Source organism: Typopeltis vanoorti, chromosome 9 (assembly GCF_054136105.1).
Source record: "Typopeltis vanoorti isolate ZY-2024b chromosome 9, IOZ_Tvanoo_1.0, whole genome shotgun sequence".
Taxonomy (NCBI): domain Eukaryota; kingdom Metazoa; phylum Arthropoda; class Arachnida; order Uropygi; family Thelyphonidae; genus Typopeltis; species Typopeltis vanoorti.
The window spans coordinates 48,888,399-48,906,536 of NC_143557.1; the positions used below are offsets into that span (position 1 = coordinate 48,888,399).

The 18,138-nt window shown below is 34.4% G+C and overlaps 1 long non-coding RNA gene across 2 annotated transcripts in view; it reads left to right on the forward strand.

Moving 5' to 3' along the window:
• LOC150103023 (uncharacterized) overlaps positions 1–18,138 on the forward strand; it is a 327,791-nt gene that overhangs the window by 111,921 nt on the left and 197,732 nt on the right. For both annotated transcript variants that reach the window (XR_016548797.1, XR_016548799.1), the window contains one exon: positions 3,874–4,032. This is a non-coding gene — a long non-coding RNA (uncharacterized LOC150103023). The remainder of the gene's footprint in view (positions 1–3,873; positions 4,033–18,138) is intronic.

The window sequence follows — 18,138 nt, forward strand, 5'->3', positions numbered from 1 at the left end:
GCAATGATAAAGCAGCAGCAAGAACAGTATCATTAACAAAAGCGATTCCAACCAATTAGCAAAATTGCAGAAAGTACAGGAAATTCCCTGGTTGTGCTACTTGGGTTCTTCAAAAAAAAAAGTTTTTCTGTTGGTTTGTAATCAGTCACTACATGCGGTAAAGATTTATAAATTTATTCTTCTAAGGGTAACATTGGGTTGTCCACTATTTCCACATCGCAACTGAAATATTAACAGAAAAATTTTGCACAAACGGTGCATGGTCTAGAGTTTGATTATTACTTATTTAGTTTATACATATAAATAAGTCTGTGTTGAAGAATGGAGATAAATTATAGCTTTCTTACGTATTAGTTATATGCAGCTTGACAAATATTCTAGCTAAGAATGTATCTGTCATGAAATCATGACATTACAAGTATAGATTAGGTGTTTTGATAACTAGAGAAAATTGTTATTATTTAATAAAAACTTTTTAAAAAAATACAGAAAACAATAACATTGGATTTGTCTTTAATGTGCAATGAAATAATCGTAACCATCACTGACTTTTACCTAAAATCAAAAATGCTAACCCTTTTACGCGTGCAAAATATTTGATTGTGTATAGGTTATTTCAAAATATTTATTCGGCAGTTGCACTCATAATAGCATTAAATGTCTAATTTATGTATGAGCACCTTAACACTGAGAAGTTATTTCAAGAAAAATAAAATATCGCTGGGGCGTAATACGAGTCATTCGCTAACGTTAATGCTAGGAGTAGGTAGTTCTTTAAAAAATCAGTTTTTTTTTTTAAATTTAGAAGATGGCTTTCTAAAACGATCTTTTAGAAAACCATCCTGAAAAAATGTATGTACTAACCGGCACATTGTTCCCTATCATTTCACACTCAGACTTGCCTTTTATTATTATTATTATTTTTTTTTTTTTTGCATTATATTCTGTTATGTCATAATGCACTAAATGAATTAAATAACAGTATTGTTTTAAGAGAGCCTAAAATCATTACAGATGAAGCCCTTTGATTAGAAAGACTGGGGTTCGAATCCTGTCTAGGATGCGAAGAACCGTTGTCAGGGTTTTTAAACTGAAGGTGATTTAACCAGTCTCATACGGAGGTGGAAGGTTTTTTTTCATCCCGCAAATCGGCCAGCTTGAACACGCGTCTAGATCTAAAAAACCCTTAATGGCAGGCCGGCGGCATTAAATTGCTTAAAACCCCTAATCAGGAACTCACCCCGTCTCGGATGAGATAGACGAGAACAGATGGATGGATTGTTTCAGATTTGCAATAATAGGGTTCCATAAGTGAAACTGAATATTATCCATAGGACATCGGATTTCGTGTAAAAATCATGAAGAAAATATATACACACATAGATTTTCTTTTTTTCCGCTGAGATAAATTCTCAGCAGATTTAAAAATCATTCGCACAGAATAATGAATTTTTGCGATCGCCTAACCGACGAACTAAAAGCCTTCCATTTGAAATATGCTTGGGTATAATTTTTCTCTTTCCGAACTAAGATAATTAATAATCCCACTTACTGTACTTTTATAGTACAGTAAGTGGGATTATTAAAAACATCTCCAGTAATCATATTTAGCAACACAGCTTAAAATTCAATACTTACTAAAACAAAAACGCGTTGAATTTTTTTTTTTTTTTTTTTTTTTTTTTTTTTAAGGGCCGAAGTGACTATGAGATCAGTATATTGTCTGTTAATTGCTTGTATTCTTCTTCTTGCCGATTTGCCTGAAATTTGGATGAAAAAAGAAATCCTAGTTTCCGGGAGGAAAAAATCTCCCTACCTTAGTTTTTTTTTAGAGCTAACAGTTTCATACCGTCTGCAAGTTAAAAATGCCCATTTGAAAATCACTGTGTGGTTCAGACTTGATATTCCACTGAGTTTATTCAAAAACAAAAGATATGCTGTATATATTAAAATTCTTGCTTCAATATCTATCTTTAGTGTCATCAAGCATAAAGTTCTCTTGAAAGCTAGATAAAGAGAAAAACACATCAGCACGTCACTTTATCAGAGAAACGCCTGAAAAGTAATACCCGAGTTCTTAATTTAGCAAATGTAACGAACTAAATGTTTTGTGTATGGATATCTAAATTAATCAAACAAAATAACAACTGGAGGGTCCATCTCTTTCAGTAACATTGAGAAGTCGTTACTTGTAACACATCCATTAAGAACGTCAAAAATTCACAAAATAGGTTAAGTTGTGAATTCGTACGTTTTTTTTTTTTTTTTTTTTTCTGACCGTCATTGTGTTTTCTTATGATGTATTTATAGATGTATCAAATCTTGAAACCGTTTTTAACATAAAATTAGGCTTAAATTCGGTTCAGGTAATTTACTTGAATTAAATGAGACAGATTTAGGAAATAGTGGTTTGAAATTAATCTAAAATTCACTATAAGTTGCAATATTCTTTATTTAAAATATTTCAGCGTCTTCATAATGTAATCGTGAGGAGGTTACGGTATTTGAAAAAGACTGATTCGAATCATGTCTATGACTGGGGAAACCTTTAAGGGCATTTCAACGAAATATTTAGCCTTCAGTTGGAAATACAGCCCGTATGATATGTATATGAAGGAGATTTCCATCTGCAAAATACGTACCAGCCAGAGAACATACTCAGTTAACAGACGAAAGACCTCATACATAACTTTAGTTGCTTCTGTCGTAATGGCAACTAAACCATTCAGAATATTACAACTATGGAACAAAATAACATTACAGCTCAACAGAACAAGTGTTGGTTTGATATAGATTTGTAGATAAGTATCGAGACTACATGTTTTAGGATAAATGACGAGTTTAAGTTTGTTTGACTTCTAATGGCATTTCTGCCATTAGAAGTCAAATTTTTGTTAATAATTTCGGCTCAACATGTCAAACATGGAACACCCTTTTATGTCATGAGCTGGAATAAGTGGGTTTCTTTGTAATATAACAAAAGTTTTAGGTAGACTATCAAGATAAGTATTACTTGTTTTCATGGTTGTACTACTTAGGTTCTTCAAAAAAAAAAAAAAAAAGTTTTTCTGTTGGTTTGTAATCAGTCACTACATGCGGTAAAGATTTATAAATTTATTCTTCTAAAGGTAACATTGGGTTGTCCATTATTGGACTTGCATCAGTTTCAAATAACTTACCGTATAAATTCGTTCGATGTATCAGACTAAGTCAGATGATGGTTTTCGAGTACACTTACTCTGATTCCCAGTCCAAATGAACACTGTATTTTTCCCAATGGAAAATTTTCATCAAATCTTTAACGTAAAAAAAAAAAAAACTCTCCAAATGTGTAGTTAAGCCTCTTGTAAATCGCATAGAAAGTCGGGAGGGCGAGGGGAAGGTGAACTCGTTACAAATGACTTTTGTTGAACAAACGACTCCCTTTGTCCCTGAGGGATGAAGAATATCATCTAGTTAACAATACAGCCAGGTGGAGCTAGTTGACATAATTTATGACTTAAACCACATTTCATTTGTTTCCGGAATTTTAAATTAGTTGTGTCTGGGCTAACGGAGATTGCCATACACTCGTAGCACACTAGGCAACTGGATTACCACATCTATGCGTTGAAGATTAATGAACCACAATGATCGATTGATCACTAACAATGGTTTGATATATTTTAGCCAACTAATTCTTAAGTGAAGACAACGGCTTATTCCAATTTCACTCTGTACTTACTTGACTGTGATACTTTCTTTATCTTTTAAGAAAAAGGAACTGAAATTAGAATGATTTATAATTTGATCTTTTCAAATTTTAGAGAAGTTATTATATCAATTAATATCCATATTTTAGGCTTATTATGATTATATGATTTACTGATTTAGGCATATTTTACCTTCAACAATGAAGGTAAAAATTGCTCCAGGGACTAAATTTCCATTTTGCGAGGAAAATCGAGTGAGAATACAGTCCATTATTTCTCAAGTTCTCTTTTCTTAAGGTGTTTTTAGAATGTTAGCAACGCCCTCTTGAAGTACTAAACCGTAAGTATGTTTTATGCAGCATTTTTCGTTTTAAACAGTAATATAGACGTTACTTTCTAGATAAAAGTCATATCTGCTTTATAATACAAAATCATTCAGTTGGTAATACAGCATTTTTAAACACATAAACAACGACCATATGCTTTTATGAAAAAATGTTTTTTGTGCATCCGTTAGTGAAAACGTCTTTGGTAAAGGAATTGAACTGTTTCTGGAACCCGTAAGTCTTGATAGAATTTGATATGGATTCTGAATACGTAAATAGTCCACAGGAAATGTTGATATTGTTATTCGTGATTGGCTAGTTGATTCCTTACTATTTCAGAAAAATGTTATTGTTCCTATTATGATGAATTATTATTTTGCATTTTTTATATCATAAAGGGAGTCCCCGTAGCTCAGTCGTTATAGACGAATCCCTTTGGTCGGAAAGACGTGGGTTCGATTCCCGTCAGTGACGTCCCCCAGTCTTTCGTCCCCCAGAACAGGCAAACCAGCCCCGTGAACACACGCATCTACAGACATAGGACACACCGGGAGGCACAGGGGCAACCACCTTATCTTCGAGACGGTTGCGGCTGTAAGAATAAAAAAAAAAAACTCGACACCGTAAAAGGTAGAAGAAGGATTAAGAAAGAAGAATATCATGATGGTCGAGGAAACCTCCATATAGACATTCGGAATCTTGCCATTATAAATGTAAATGAAAAAAAGTCTAAATGGCGACTCATTTGTATACAAAATGAGGACTAGGTTCCGTAACACTCAGCTGAATATTATTTACGTGTTTTTTTTTGTTTTTTTAATTAACTTAACACTTTATTTTTATGCCAAGATATTGACACAACAAAAATTTAAGGATTATAAAACAAATGCTTTTATTTAATGTTTGAACAGTTTCTAAGAATTTACGATAATAAATAATACAGTTGTACTTACATTGGCTAGTGGATCAGTTATATGCCTATAATAATAGATAATTTAAATCCACATTGTATAGAACTTCGTACAGTTTAATTGTTATCAAAAAATTGTATGCACGTGTCTGGCAGATTGATACCTCATAGTACCGTCAACAGTCGAATAACAATTCGCGTGACATACTCAGTAGCTATAATGCTACCAAATAGGTACAAAACCCAGAACAATGGGGTATAATGCACCTCTATCCATTGTTCTATAAATCTGATTTTATTTGTTACAGCCGATTAAAATAAATTTAGTTATTTATTTTGACTTGTTATGAGGTATGGCCATGCCTATTCTGCATTGAAATATATGATTTACTTGATAGACGGACAGATATTGTGTTGCGTATAAAAATTTCAGAGGGTTTTTTTGTAACTCGAAATAGGCACTCACCTAAATTGCTTAATGGAAAATACTCCAACACAAAGTGTGTTTGCTCATCTGACGATCTGCTACACCTAATTTTCTTAACTAATTTTGTATCTTTTTAAAGTTATAGCCTCGAAGAAATTTCTCCTTGAGTTTGTAGTCTAGTTTCACCGCTGTTCCAAGTCCGAAGTTTCTTGGTGAAGAATTTCCCGCATTGTTTATGTAAATGCGAACACAAATTCGGTTTAGCGAAACAAAATTTAAACAGACGAATCTAAAGAAAGAATTTCATAAATTTACTTTATGAAATTCCGCTGGCAGAATTTATTTAGCATTTCTAATATGAGAAACGGAAAGGGAATTAGAAATTCCGTAAAGTTTTTTTTTTGTTGTTGTTGTTATAGCAAGCAGTTACTTCCGATCTTTAATAATTGCTTTTGGGATTTTTGACTGAAACTTGACTAATTGCCGGATTAATTTGGATTTCTTTCTTTTTTTTTTTTTTTTTTTTTTCCCTTATGAATATATACAGGTAGAGTTGTTTGGATTAAACATAGAGTGCTTAACGTATTATTCTATTGGGGGTTCATATTTCAGTGCAGAGATCCTTCTGAAGTAAATCGCACCTGCGAGTTGTAGCTTCAGGTTCCTGCTGTATATTTTGTCGTTAACTAATGATTATTGAGAGGATAATACTGACCAATTTAAAAAGTGCCACTCAATTCAATATTGAATTGAATTATAACTTTTTAATTAACATTGTTTCATAAATATAATTAAAAGCCCTCTAAATTGTACTCATATTCCTATTTTCACAGTATCTAGCTCACGTTTTTTTTTTTACATGAGTGATACTTTTTTTAAAAAAAATATCCCATGTTTTTAGATGAAAGCAGTAAAACAGTCGAGGAATAACTGGTCGAAATCGATTGAATGATGCATCGTTTTTTATTTTAATACTTTTTTTTCGGCCTCCTTAATCAACCCTCTCTCCTTCCATTGTGTTACACTTGTATCAGGGACCTTTCGAAGCAACCGTGTTCGAAATTTTAACAAAATCTTAAATGATACGACCAGTTGTCCACGAAAGAGAAAAGACAACGAATTTTCCCACTTTTTTTTTACCGTTTATAAAATGCATTACTACTATTATTACTTGCATTTAAATTCAGATTTGGAAAGGTGCGTCCTGTTGAATAGCTTCGTTTCTAAGCTGAATAATATTCAACTTAGAGAAAGTTAATAGCACAGCATCGTCCTAAATGATTCTTGTAATAAAAGCAATCGGTAACCCTCGTATATAGTAGCATATGTTTTTTTTGTGACTGAATCTCTATCTCAGCAAAATCCGCGATCTTTGTTACTGTAGGCGACGGTCGAACGGCTATGAGAGAATTCGTGAATTATTATTAAGTGATCCCTCCAAGGAGAGTCCAAAGACTCATCGAGGGAAGTCACCTACTCTACAACTCTGTCTCCACCACTCAATCTATCAACTACAACGAACCACAACTGCCATCATTATCTACACCAGTGCCATCTACCGCCCACAACCACTAGTATATTCGCAGACAATCACAAACATCTAGGCCCACGGCCGGATTCGGACCCGCAGTCTTTTGGCTATAAGGCGGATATGCTAACCACTCGGCCAACCAGGCCGCCGAATTTCAATTTGTAAAAAGAGATATCAGGAAGTACATGTGGATTGTTAATGCATTGATAAGGAATACCTTAGAAAATAATTCTAGCTTAAAAGTAGTAAAATCGGGGGATATCTACTGGCAAGAGATGAATCAACAAACTTGAAAAAAAAAAAAAAAAAAAAAAAAACGATCTCCCCCCCCCCAAAAAAAAGCAGAAGAAATCTTAAAAATAGCAAGTAATCTCTATAAAAATTCTAAATCCAACCTAACTTTTTTTGTGCCCCCCACAGGCCAGATATTGTATAATGCAGTGCTTCTGGATGTCAGGAGGTCCTCCCCCCTTTTGGAAAAATTTAAATATTTCACGGCCCTTCCCTCGAAAAAAATCGTAATATATATATATATATAAAGAAAGAATTTAAAACCTCAAAGAAGTTTAATAACAATTCAATGTGATGGATGTGTTTCAATACTGCTACACAAAAGGTCAATATCCGGTGAAATATTTGAAATTGCAATTCTTAGATTTCTTCTTTGAAATGAAACCTATATGAATAAGCATATATTTACTAATATTCATTAAGCGCCGAAATACGCAGGAAGCAAAATTTCTGGACCGGCACCAATGTGTTACTTTTTTCCATTAAAATATAAAAAATAACAAAAAAGAAATAATAAATAATTAAATACGTTTCTTTTAAGATAAAAACAATCTACTTAGTCTTAAAACATTTTAAATTTGTTTTCATTATTTCACGGCCCACAGTTTGGGCAGCGGTGGTATAATGCATAAAACTGTCCATAAGGTGAACAGCAGAGAAATTGAGAATGCCATATGCAAGATGAAAAATGGGAACCTCTTGGGGAAGGTGAGATAAATGTCGAACTATTAAAAATGGACTAGAAGAATTGTTACCTATTTTGATGAGAGTCTACAACAATGTCACCAGTGATTCTATCCCTGACCGTGTGGCAAAATAAATGACAGTCCTCGTATACAAAATTGTGAATTAGATATAAACATCTATAGACCAAACAGTCTTATTTATCATAATTATAAGTCGTCCATCAAAGTCATTCAAAACAGAATATCTGGCTTACTATGAAAGCACACCAACTGTATTCTGAAATAGAATATAGAAATATAACAAACCTTTATACATCCCTTTTATCGACTGCAATAAAGTATATGACTCCATAACCCATGCTGTTCTTTTAGATGCTCTAGTAAAACAGGGTATAAATGTCAAGTATATCAAACTAATCCAAACTATTTACAGCAAAAGTCAAGCATCTGTTTGTACAGAAAGAAAGGGAAGTACTTCCCAGTCAACAAAGGTGTCAAACAAGGTGACCAAATAGACTTTTTTTACATATACACTTGAACAGATGTTCAGGAAACTTGGCTCAATTACAAAGGTCTCAGCATCTTAAGAAAGAAACTCAGCATTTTCGATTTGCCGAATTGCAATCTTCTCAGCGGATCCCACTGAATTAATGGAGATGATAAGCGAAATGAGCACTGCAGAAAAGGGTGTGACTTAAATTTTACAAAAACAAAAATCACGATGAGCTAAAAAAATCCTACTTTGCTATATCCGCATTGAATACGTGTCAGAGTATACAGTACCTCTCTGAGACAAACAATATCCAACAATAGACAGGAGCTACAATCAGAGTCCGAAATAACCAACGTATTCAACACCGTAATCTCTGGAGAATAAGCCAGTGGATGATTACGGTGCCCAGACTTTAACCAAAAAAAAAAAGTATGCTAACCAGGAATGGAGGGAACATTTTGGGAATTAAAAAAAAAAAAAAGCAAAAAAGATGGAAAATTATTATAGCCTTTAGCTGCTAATAATGAATCGTTTGGATCATTTCTAAAATTATTTGTGCTCACAAATGATATATTTCCAGCAGTGATTTTTTGCTGTAAACAGAGGCTGGTTGAGATATCTTGATTGATTATGACGATGACGTCACTATACAAAAATGCATCGTTTTATGATTGTTTACGATCGAATCGTTATATGATATCGAGCATAAGTGAATTCAGTACTGTCAAACATCATTTTGGTTTAAAGCGTTAATCCATTAAATGGACTTCTTAACCAGATTCTACTTAACAGTAAATACCAAAAGAGTTAAATTTCTTAAAATGCCTTTTGATTAAAACCATGCATGCTTTGGAATATTGTTTGGACGAATTAAAGAGATTTCCCCCAACGTCTAATCCCTTTTTACACAAAACAAACAACAACAAAAAAAAAGTATTAAAGGCTAGGAATTCTCCACCTCAGTGCGCATGTCGCTGGTATTTGTCCCTTTGCCATTGCCATATTTGAACACATTCTACTGTTTGTAGCCCAAGATTTCTCGTGTTTCGAGATTATTCCTGCAATGTCTGTCGTCTCGCACTAATAGCTAAAGTGTTTGGTAATTTCCACCTCGTGTAGCGCGTGCCATATAAATCACGTGACACTGTGTGTAAATTGCAATCAATCGCAGTTGGTTGTGCATTTAGCACGGCTTTGCCTTTCTGCTGTTTGGTGTGAGTCGTGCGATACGTGATTAAATTAGAAGTGTGTGAAATTAGAGAACCGCTTTAATTTAGTGCTAAATTCATAGTACCGCCAGAAATGTGCTCGTTATTCCATATTGGTAATAAATTTTCCCTTTTCTCAGGTGTACAAGATTAGTAAATGCATTAATTAAATGAAATTGCTGTGTACAAGATATAATTAAGCAATCGCAGAAAATAAATAGTCGCTGGTGTAGGCGGCACATCTGAGCAAATAGCAGCGAGCGACCGATGTCCGTCTCTGCTTGGGCCGGATGATTGGCCTATCTATAATGTCAGGTGGACTCTCCCTTCTCTTGGCGTCTGCATGGGTTCGCGTTTGCGCACACGTAGAAAGCAACGATCATTTTATGTATACAGAATGTCTATGGATTCATATTTGTATGGCTAAAAGTCTGTAGAATCAATTCTATTAAATAGTACGCATTACATATTTGTTATTAATTTTTTAAAAAACTTTTTTGATTTTGACTACCTTCATTCGAAGGAAGTGAAACTAAGTAAGTAAACGGATTGAATAAGATTGGATCACCTGTCAGTAATACTCCATTTTATATTTTTGAGAAGTGATTCTGCTATGTAAAAATTATAAAAGTCAGACCTGGGCTCGTTCATAATTCCGGGGGAGGGGGGGGGGGAGAACTACTGTTTTGTAATGGTAATAGTGAGCAGTGATATATGTATGACACTCTGTGACAGATGGAGAAAAACGATTGTATAAAATACCAAAAATGACCTTAGGTAATTTATGAACGAATCTCTCTTGAACCCTACCTGGAAAAACATATCAATCTTAAGTATCTCCTGGAATTTGATCTGTTCAAGTAGCAACTCTAAAGGACAACAGGAGGAAGAAGGGAGGGATTCTTTGAATGGACTTTATTTTTCAAAGTCCACAAAGAAAAATGCATTATTAACATTACATGAAAGTTCTTCAACTGGCAGTTCTTAAAAGGATCGAAATTGTATACCCCCACTATAACATCTAAGCGTTAGTGTTATAGTGGGACACTGTTGATTGGCGTTTGGTCAACTAAATTCTCTCCATCTCTCCGCTCGCGCACATACACACTCAGACCATTTCTCTCTCTTTCTCAACGCATAAACGATTTTGTTCCCTTTATTATTTTTTTTTCGATTTCAAATTCTGGAACGTAATTTTGAGTTTTTAAAAGATAAAACTGGTCGCCTCTGCTGCTGCTTTACAACCCATAAATCGTTTTCCCATCAGCAGCACTTGAATATTTACACATAAAATTCAACAGGGAAAAAATTTGCAGTTATAGTAAAAACTTAATTGAAATAAAATTTATGGTAAAACACCGAAAAACAATATTTTTTTAAAAATTTAAATTGAATATCTGAAAAATGACAAATGTTGACTGCCTGATTTACATAATGTGTAAGATTTTTGCAGCAGTTAAAGAGAGAGAGAGAAGAAGAAAAACCAAATGTGACAGCTGTTTACAATAAGGTATCCTATATGTCCACACGCTTGATTAACGATGACCAAGTCTTGTAAAAAAAAAAAAAAAAATACCAGAAATGGCATTTTCTTAAGGAATTGATGCATCTACAGTCCCAAGCACATCCTTCATTTTTCGATCAGATGTTATACCTTTCGATGTATTATGCACTTGTAAAACTCCACACTCGTGAAACCCTCTCCATAGAAGTATCCTCACTATTGGGTTGCTGTCCAATGGACCATTAATTCGAGGTTTGTACGTTGAATACTTTATAAAAGTAGTCTTTCTGTCTTTTAGAAATTCTATCTTTACTAAGCGATTATTACCTAGAATTCAGGGACTCATCAAAGGAGGACAGTTATCACCCACATCTTCATACCCCCATGCCTTTTCTTGAAGTCATGCGCGCTACCCTGCATTTACCACCACCAAAAGTCATTCCAATCATCCACTGCTTATGAGAGAAAATCTCTCTCTCCCTTATTTCTTCACTTCATTCCTTAACTTTATGGATGTCCTCTCTTCCAATGTGACTTTCAGAAGTTTGTAGGTCTCTGTTTTATCATCTCCTCTTTCTCCAGTTTGCTAATGTTTACAATCAGTAGATACTCAAAAGATCCCTAGCCTGGTCGGTTTCTTCTAGCATGATCCCGCCAAAGTAATAAGCCATTGGATATCTCATTGCACCAAAGTTCATAACTTTACATTTATTAATATTGAACTGACAGCCATTTTCACATGTACACAATTCCAGCCTATTCAAATCATACTGCAAGTACTGAATGTCAGTCACATTCCTGATTCTCCTATCTTTTAATTATCAGCAAATAGATGTCTAATGTCGAATTCTTCCTAATGCTGTCAATGTATAGGACTGATTCCTGGGATACACTGCTGGTCACGTTTAATCTTGCGGACTCATATCCATATTCCACTTTTTGATATGTCAGTCATCAACCCTCTTATCCAAGCTAATAGTTTATAATCCAATTCGATAACCTCCGGTTAATTAACAGCTTTCCATGCTGTATCATATCAGAATTCTTAGCACTCCAAAACGATAATGATTTATCCATTTCCCCTTGTCTAATTCAACCCGTAACATTATTATAAAATGTGAGATTACTCAAACGTGACCTTCCCTTAGTAAACCCATGCTGTTCATTGCGAAGTACAGAGTCTCTGTCAACCCCCTTCTGTATGTAATCTCTTACCACCTTTTCCATTTCTTCACCACCACCCAGAGATACTAATAAGTCGATAGCTAAACATATCAGTCTTTACCTCATCCTTGTGTAGTGCGATTATCATACATTCTTGCCGCTCCCGTGAAATCCGCCCTGTGCTCAGATTCAAATTATACAATCTGATCATAGGCATAGACAGTTCAGCTGAACAGTTTTAATAACCGTGCTGATATTCCATCAGCCCTATTGCTAATTGCCGGATTCTTATTCAGTTTTTGCAATAATTCTAATACTCCTCCACCTGAGTTTCATCATCCAGTGTAGAAGTCGCATTGATTATTCTTTAACTTATCAGTATATGGCTAGCATCTCTTCTGTTTTTTTTTTTTTTCATTCACAGATCACTCTTTCAAATTCTTGATCAGAGTATATTTTCCTGTATGCTTAGTTTCTTCCTCTCAGTATATTTTCATCTACATCCAAAATATTTGGATTCAACCATGTTGGTGCTGCATTTATGCGTGTATTAACTTGCATTTTCATCTTCGTCTCTCCCCCTCCTTTCCCATCCTACAGCTATTCACGACTTTTATTTACATTCGTATGCGTATCTTGAATGGAGGAATTCTCCCTCTTGCTGTAAACTTGCGTTTTAACTTAAATTTTACCAGTTATTTCTATTCTTGTTAGGTCTGCAATGGAAATATCAAATATTACGTATGACAGCGTTTGACGAAGGGTCACGTGGCAGTGCAGTGTCAACAATCGTGATTTGGACTTTCCCTCATTTGGTGTCTAAATGGTGTTGTACATTTCCCTTCTTCAAGAGTGCAACATTAGGATTTTTTTTTATATTGCAGAAATTACATCTTGGTGCCAGTAATCATCATATCTGGATTTACTAGTCTTTCCAGAAAACAGGACTTTTTTTGGGTGCTTTAAATCATTATCTGGTATTACGCAGGAGATGGTATTTAGGCTGCAGTTTTCCTAATGCATAGGAAAACCTTGATCATATGGTAAACAATGTTTACCATATGATCGATTTCTTTACATAGAAAAGTTGTTTTAAATCGATGCCTTGAATTATTATCATCACTAAAATATATAATCGGTATACAATGAAACCATTATCAAGCAGTTCTTGTCTCTTGTATTGCCGATACATCAATTTCATGTTTACTCGAGTCCTTCAGAGTGTTCGGTACTAGCTTTCTATTCAAACTACAGTTTCTCTCCACTTCTTTGGTCGTTTACCATTTTAGACAATCGATCGTTGATTTCCACTAGAAGTGTGTTTGTAATAATTTGATTTTAGAAATGTGGTAATTACTCCGAAATCGCCGTGCATGAAATCTCCCATAAATAATAAGGTAGGAGAGATTGATGAGATAGAAGCAAACTAATAAAACATGGTGGAATGGAACTTCCCGACGTTTCTCTTTAATCAAACTAACATATGGCTGGAATAAAGAATATCTCAAGAGTGGACTCATTAATAATTCCGGTATACAAAAAGAGAGAAATAATTTTTCCAGTTTTGTTTATTAGAGAATATCTCTGTTATCCACAGATCAGACTTCTTTCGAATAGCATTCTGTGAAGATTCATGTCATATGTAGAGAATTGCATAGAAGAATATCAGATAGGTTTCAGAGTGGGGGGGGGGGGAATAGATATACCGTTGATGAACTTGATCAAATCTTGAAAAAGATATGGATATTTGGTTTTAAAATAAATGACCTATTCATTGATTTTTAAGAAAGACATATATATATATATATATATATATATCACACAGATATTATGGAGCATAATTTGGCTTCCAAAAAAAAAAAAAAAAGAAGCGACCAGAAAGGCAGTACAATGGCTAACAGGATTTTATTAGATTCTTTCGGAATTAAAACGAAAAACGAGAACTGGAATAAAGAGAATTCTAACTCACGTTCAGAATATAGAATTGGATGGATCATAATAGACGGCGGGGGGGGGGGGGGGGAGTAGATAATACGTTGATTCTACAGGATATGCGAATGACACTGCCATAAGTGAAAATCAGAAAAAAATTAAAAATATTCTGAAATGTAAATAAAAATCATTAGCCTTCGAGAAAACAGGTTTTAGTATTAAATCAACATAAAACACATAATGGTAATCACCAAGGGAGTCAGCACATCAAAATCTTCCAGTATTGATCAGGAGACATTCGAGCGACTTCTTCGGTATCTTGGGTTCTTCTTAATTAACAATAACAAAATAGGTAAGAAGCTAGAGGTAGAGTTTATATATTCTTATATCATTCAGGGTTAAATTACTAGCTTCGATCTTTCTGATAAGAAAAAACAACGGTCAGACCTGAAGTAATATGAAACAGAGCTATGAAACTTGGTCAAAAGAAATGAGAAAACATCTTCAACGTTCTTGCAAATAAAATCCTGAAGAACAAATAGTTCAATAATAGAGTAACAAGAGAGAGAGAGAAGGAAAGATTATGATAAAATATATGTTAAGAATAATATAATAACTATATAAAAGCTCTGTACACATGGAGAGAACCGACATAGTATACGGATACCTGAAAAGTGTATACACTCCCAGCAGAGTAGAAATTAGGCCACGAACGCACCCCAAGGAAAAAAAATGGATAATTATATTCGAAGGAATCCGACAAAAATTAAGATCATAGGGAATATAAGGATAGAAAATTTCAGAGCTTTTCAACTCTGGAAGCTAAAAATATAATTATTATGTAATTAGCCATTAGCACCTACGTCTTCTGCCTTCAGTCTTCCCACTGCTTCATCGTGTTTGATGGAATGCTCCAGTGTTTCCCGATCTGATCTTCGGTCCACAGTGTAGTTTTTCTTACTTTCTAAAATAGCTGCATCCTAAAATTCAGGGCTCCTTTCTCATTCCAGTCCTGTTTAGTGCAAGATGAAATTTTATGGGTTTCTTATGACTTTAAAAGTAACTCAAAGTGCATGAAAACAAGTTAGAAAATTTAAGAACTCCAGTTAATTAACATTTTGGATTTGTTACAGACTATTGTTATTTCTAAGTTTGAAAACAACTTAAAGTGAAAATAAAAACATGTCTAATAGCACTTTATAAAAGTTTTTTCTACCAAAGTTGAGTTAACTGGTCTTAAACAGCTCATTCCCCCTCCCTTCGCAGATATAAACAGAAGACAAATTGGCTACTGGAAATAGATATGATGCGGTCGTCTTATGGCCTTGGCTACCTTTTGCAATGCGGTGTCTGTGTTGCACTATCCTGAAGATCACGGGATATTTATCCATCAGTTGTAAAGCCCTTTAACGCATAAAAGAACTTTTTAGCTTGTTTGAGTTACAGAGTTTTGCACAATTATGGCAGAGGTATTTCATCCAGGGCAAACCAACCGAAGAACACATGTAGTTAGCAGATTTAATACACTGGATACTAAAATGGCAATGTAGTGTGTATGCCTAGAATGGACGAGAGCACCGTAAAGAAGACCTTGTCCAAGATACCAAATTATTTTTCTGTGACTGAATATCAAAACGAAAATAAAAATAATAGGTTGGCTATTAAATAACTCATTCAGAAATTGATAGACAATTCCTGAGTGAATTATTAGGAAAAGTTATTCTGTTTGTCTTACTTGGAATATTTCTTCAAAGAAGCAGCCTCAGCATTGTTAAAATGTTCCCCCCCCCTCCCCCCTTTTTTTCTTTTAAGAGGAAGAGGCTGCAGTCTCTTTAGGGAATGGCTGTTTTCTGTTTCATGAGAAAGAGGCTTCAGCCTTTTTTGAGAATACCACTTGAAAGATGATATATTCTTATTCAAGGTTGCTCCTAGTTTATTCCTAGACTACTAAGAAGAAGTTGAGAGCATCACTGTTTTATGAATCTGCGTATAGGCTGTGATCGCTACTATAAGCCAACCTATAGACGACCCCCATCTCAGGGACAAAGTTCTATTTGGATGCTTGCTGAAGTACAGAAGGAAGTCACGTATAGATTGAGAATGCGCATTGCGGATTTACGAAATAAATAAGAATAGATATTCGCAGTTGTTTTATATGTCTCACAAAATCATTTATGAGAGACAGAAGGATAGAAAACAGCACACATGTAAGCTACTTTTTGAGTTTTGCGTTCAATTTTAGTCCCGATGGTTGGAAATTTTGATTAAAACATGCGATGGTTACGAATACGTTGTCCATAAGTGTAACATTGATCTGTTCGATGCTATCCGTACTTCCGCAGAACTTGTTTGGCTACCTAGCCACTCAAGTAAAAATAGTATCTTCGATAATACAGTATTCCGTTCACATGTATACTGGAAGACCAAAGTAGCCATTCCTGATGAGGTACCAGGAGTAACATTGATGGCAACGACCCCTGTTGGTGTGGCACCTTTTAGAGCACGTAGGTATGCCATACATATGCGTGTGTGTAACCTGAGCATTTTTGGTTGACGAGTAGCGCTTGAGGGAAGAGGGTCGTGATTGAGCACAAGGCCTTTAACAACTACCCTTAATTGTAATTTTTTAGCACTTAATTCATATATTACAAAAATACGTCAAATTATACACTGCTGGGGAAAAAAAGCAAATAAATTAATAGCATAATTTACTGCAAAACCTTACTATTTCACAACACATTCTCTACTTTGAGAGTATTAATACTTAGAACAATATCATTCCTTGTGTGGCTCTTTGACTAGCTACAAGCAAGAGATGTCTACATCTTGGATTACGATGGTGTCGATTATGACCCAAGTTAGTAATTTAGCCGATAACAGAAGGGTTATCGGCTATATAACAGAAGTGGTTTGATGAGAACACGAACGAGATAGTTGCTGATTACAACAATTATCTGAAAACTGGAGAAATCATACATCTAGCATCTCTCATAATTTACGCTATATAGTGATAAACTAACTACTGGCAAGTTTTTTTTTTTTTTTTTTTCAATTCAAAATAGTTCTTAATCTTGATCAAGAAGAACTATTTCGACATGGAATTTTGAAACTTTTCTAAATATTTCACTCCTAATATTGAATTAAATCTTCTTGAGGACTCTGTTTTACGTATAGATCGTCGATAACGAGCAAAACTAATAAGTACTTATTAAATATTGAAGAATTGATGCTAAACGGGATATCAGTACGAATAAAAATAACAAAAAAATCTGAAAAATATTTAAAAAATTATACATCACGAACATTTACAGTGGTTTTGTAAAATATTTATTGAATGCGAAAATAGTTAAGTTCGTTTTTGAAAGATGAATATTTCTTCTTTTTTTTATTGTATGTCTTTTCCCTTTTAGTTTATGTTCTTTTTGCCTGTTATCTGAATCCCAGTTAAGTTTATATTTTAAAGGTAGTATTTTGAATTTCATCCGTGTAAAATCAGTTTTGGATACTTTGAAAAAAAAAGTTTTAAAAAAATGGGGAAAAAAAGAAGAAATGTGCCATAGCTGAAAAAGAAATTAAAGATATGGAACATGAAATTAAATGAAATAAATACAACAGAAGAAAGCATGACTCGCACAAAGAAACAGGGAAGGAGATGAGTTTAATTAATAAGACACAAGTAACACAAATGGATGTTTTTGTTATTTTGTTCCTTAACTTTTAAGTAGTTTTTCTTACAACCCGATCAAATGAATTCCTTATATCTAAAATGGCATCTTTTTCTTTTTTCCCTTCCCTCCCCCCCATCTTTTTTTGTAGTGGTGTTTAAAAGCGGAGTGTAGCACTAACCACACCCAGTGGCTTGTGATTCACAAGACACCTCTCGCACCACGACGTCTGTCTTGTGGTGGGAAGTCAGCAGTGTCTTCCATCTCCTCTCACGCCTAAACAGGAAAGGTAGCGTAGCGCGTGGACAC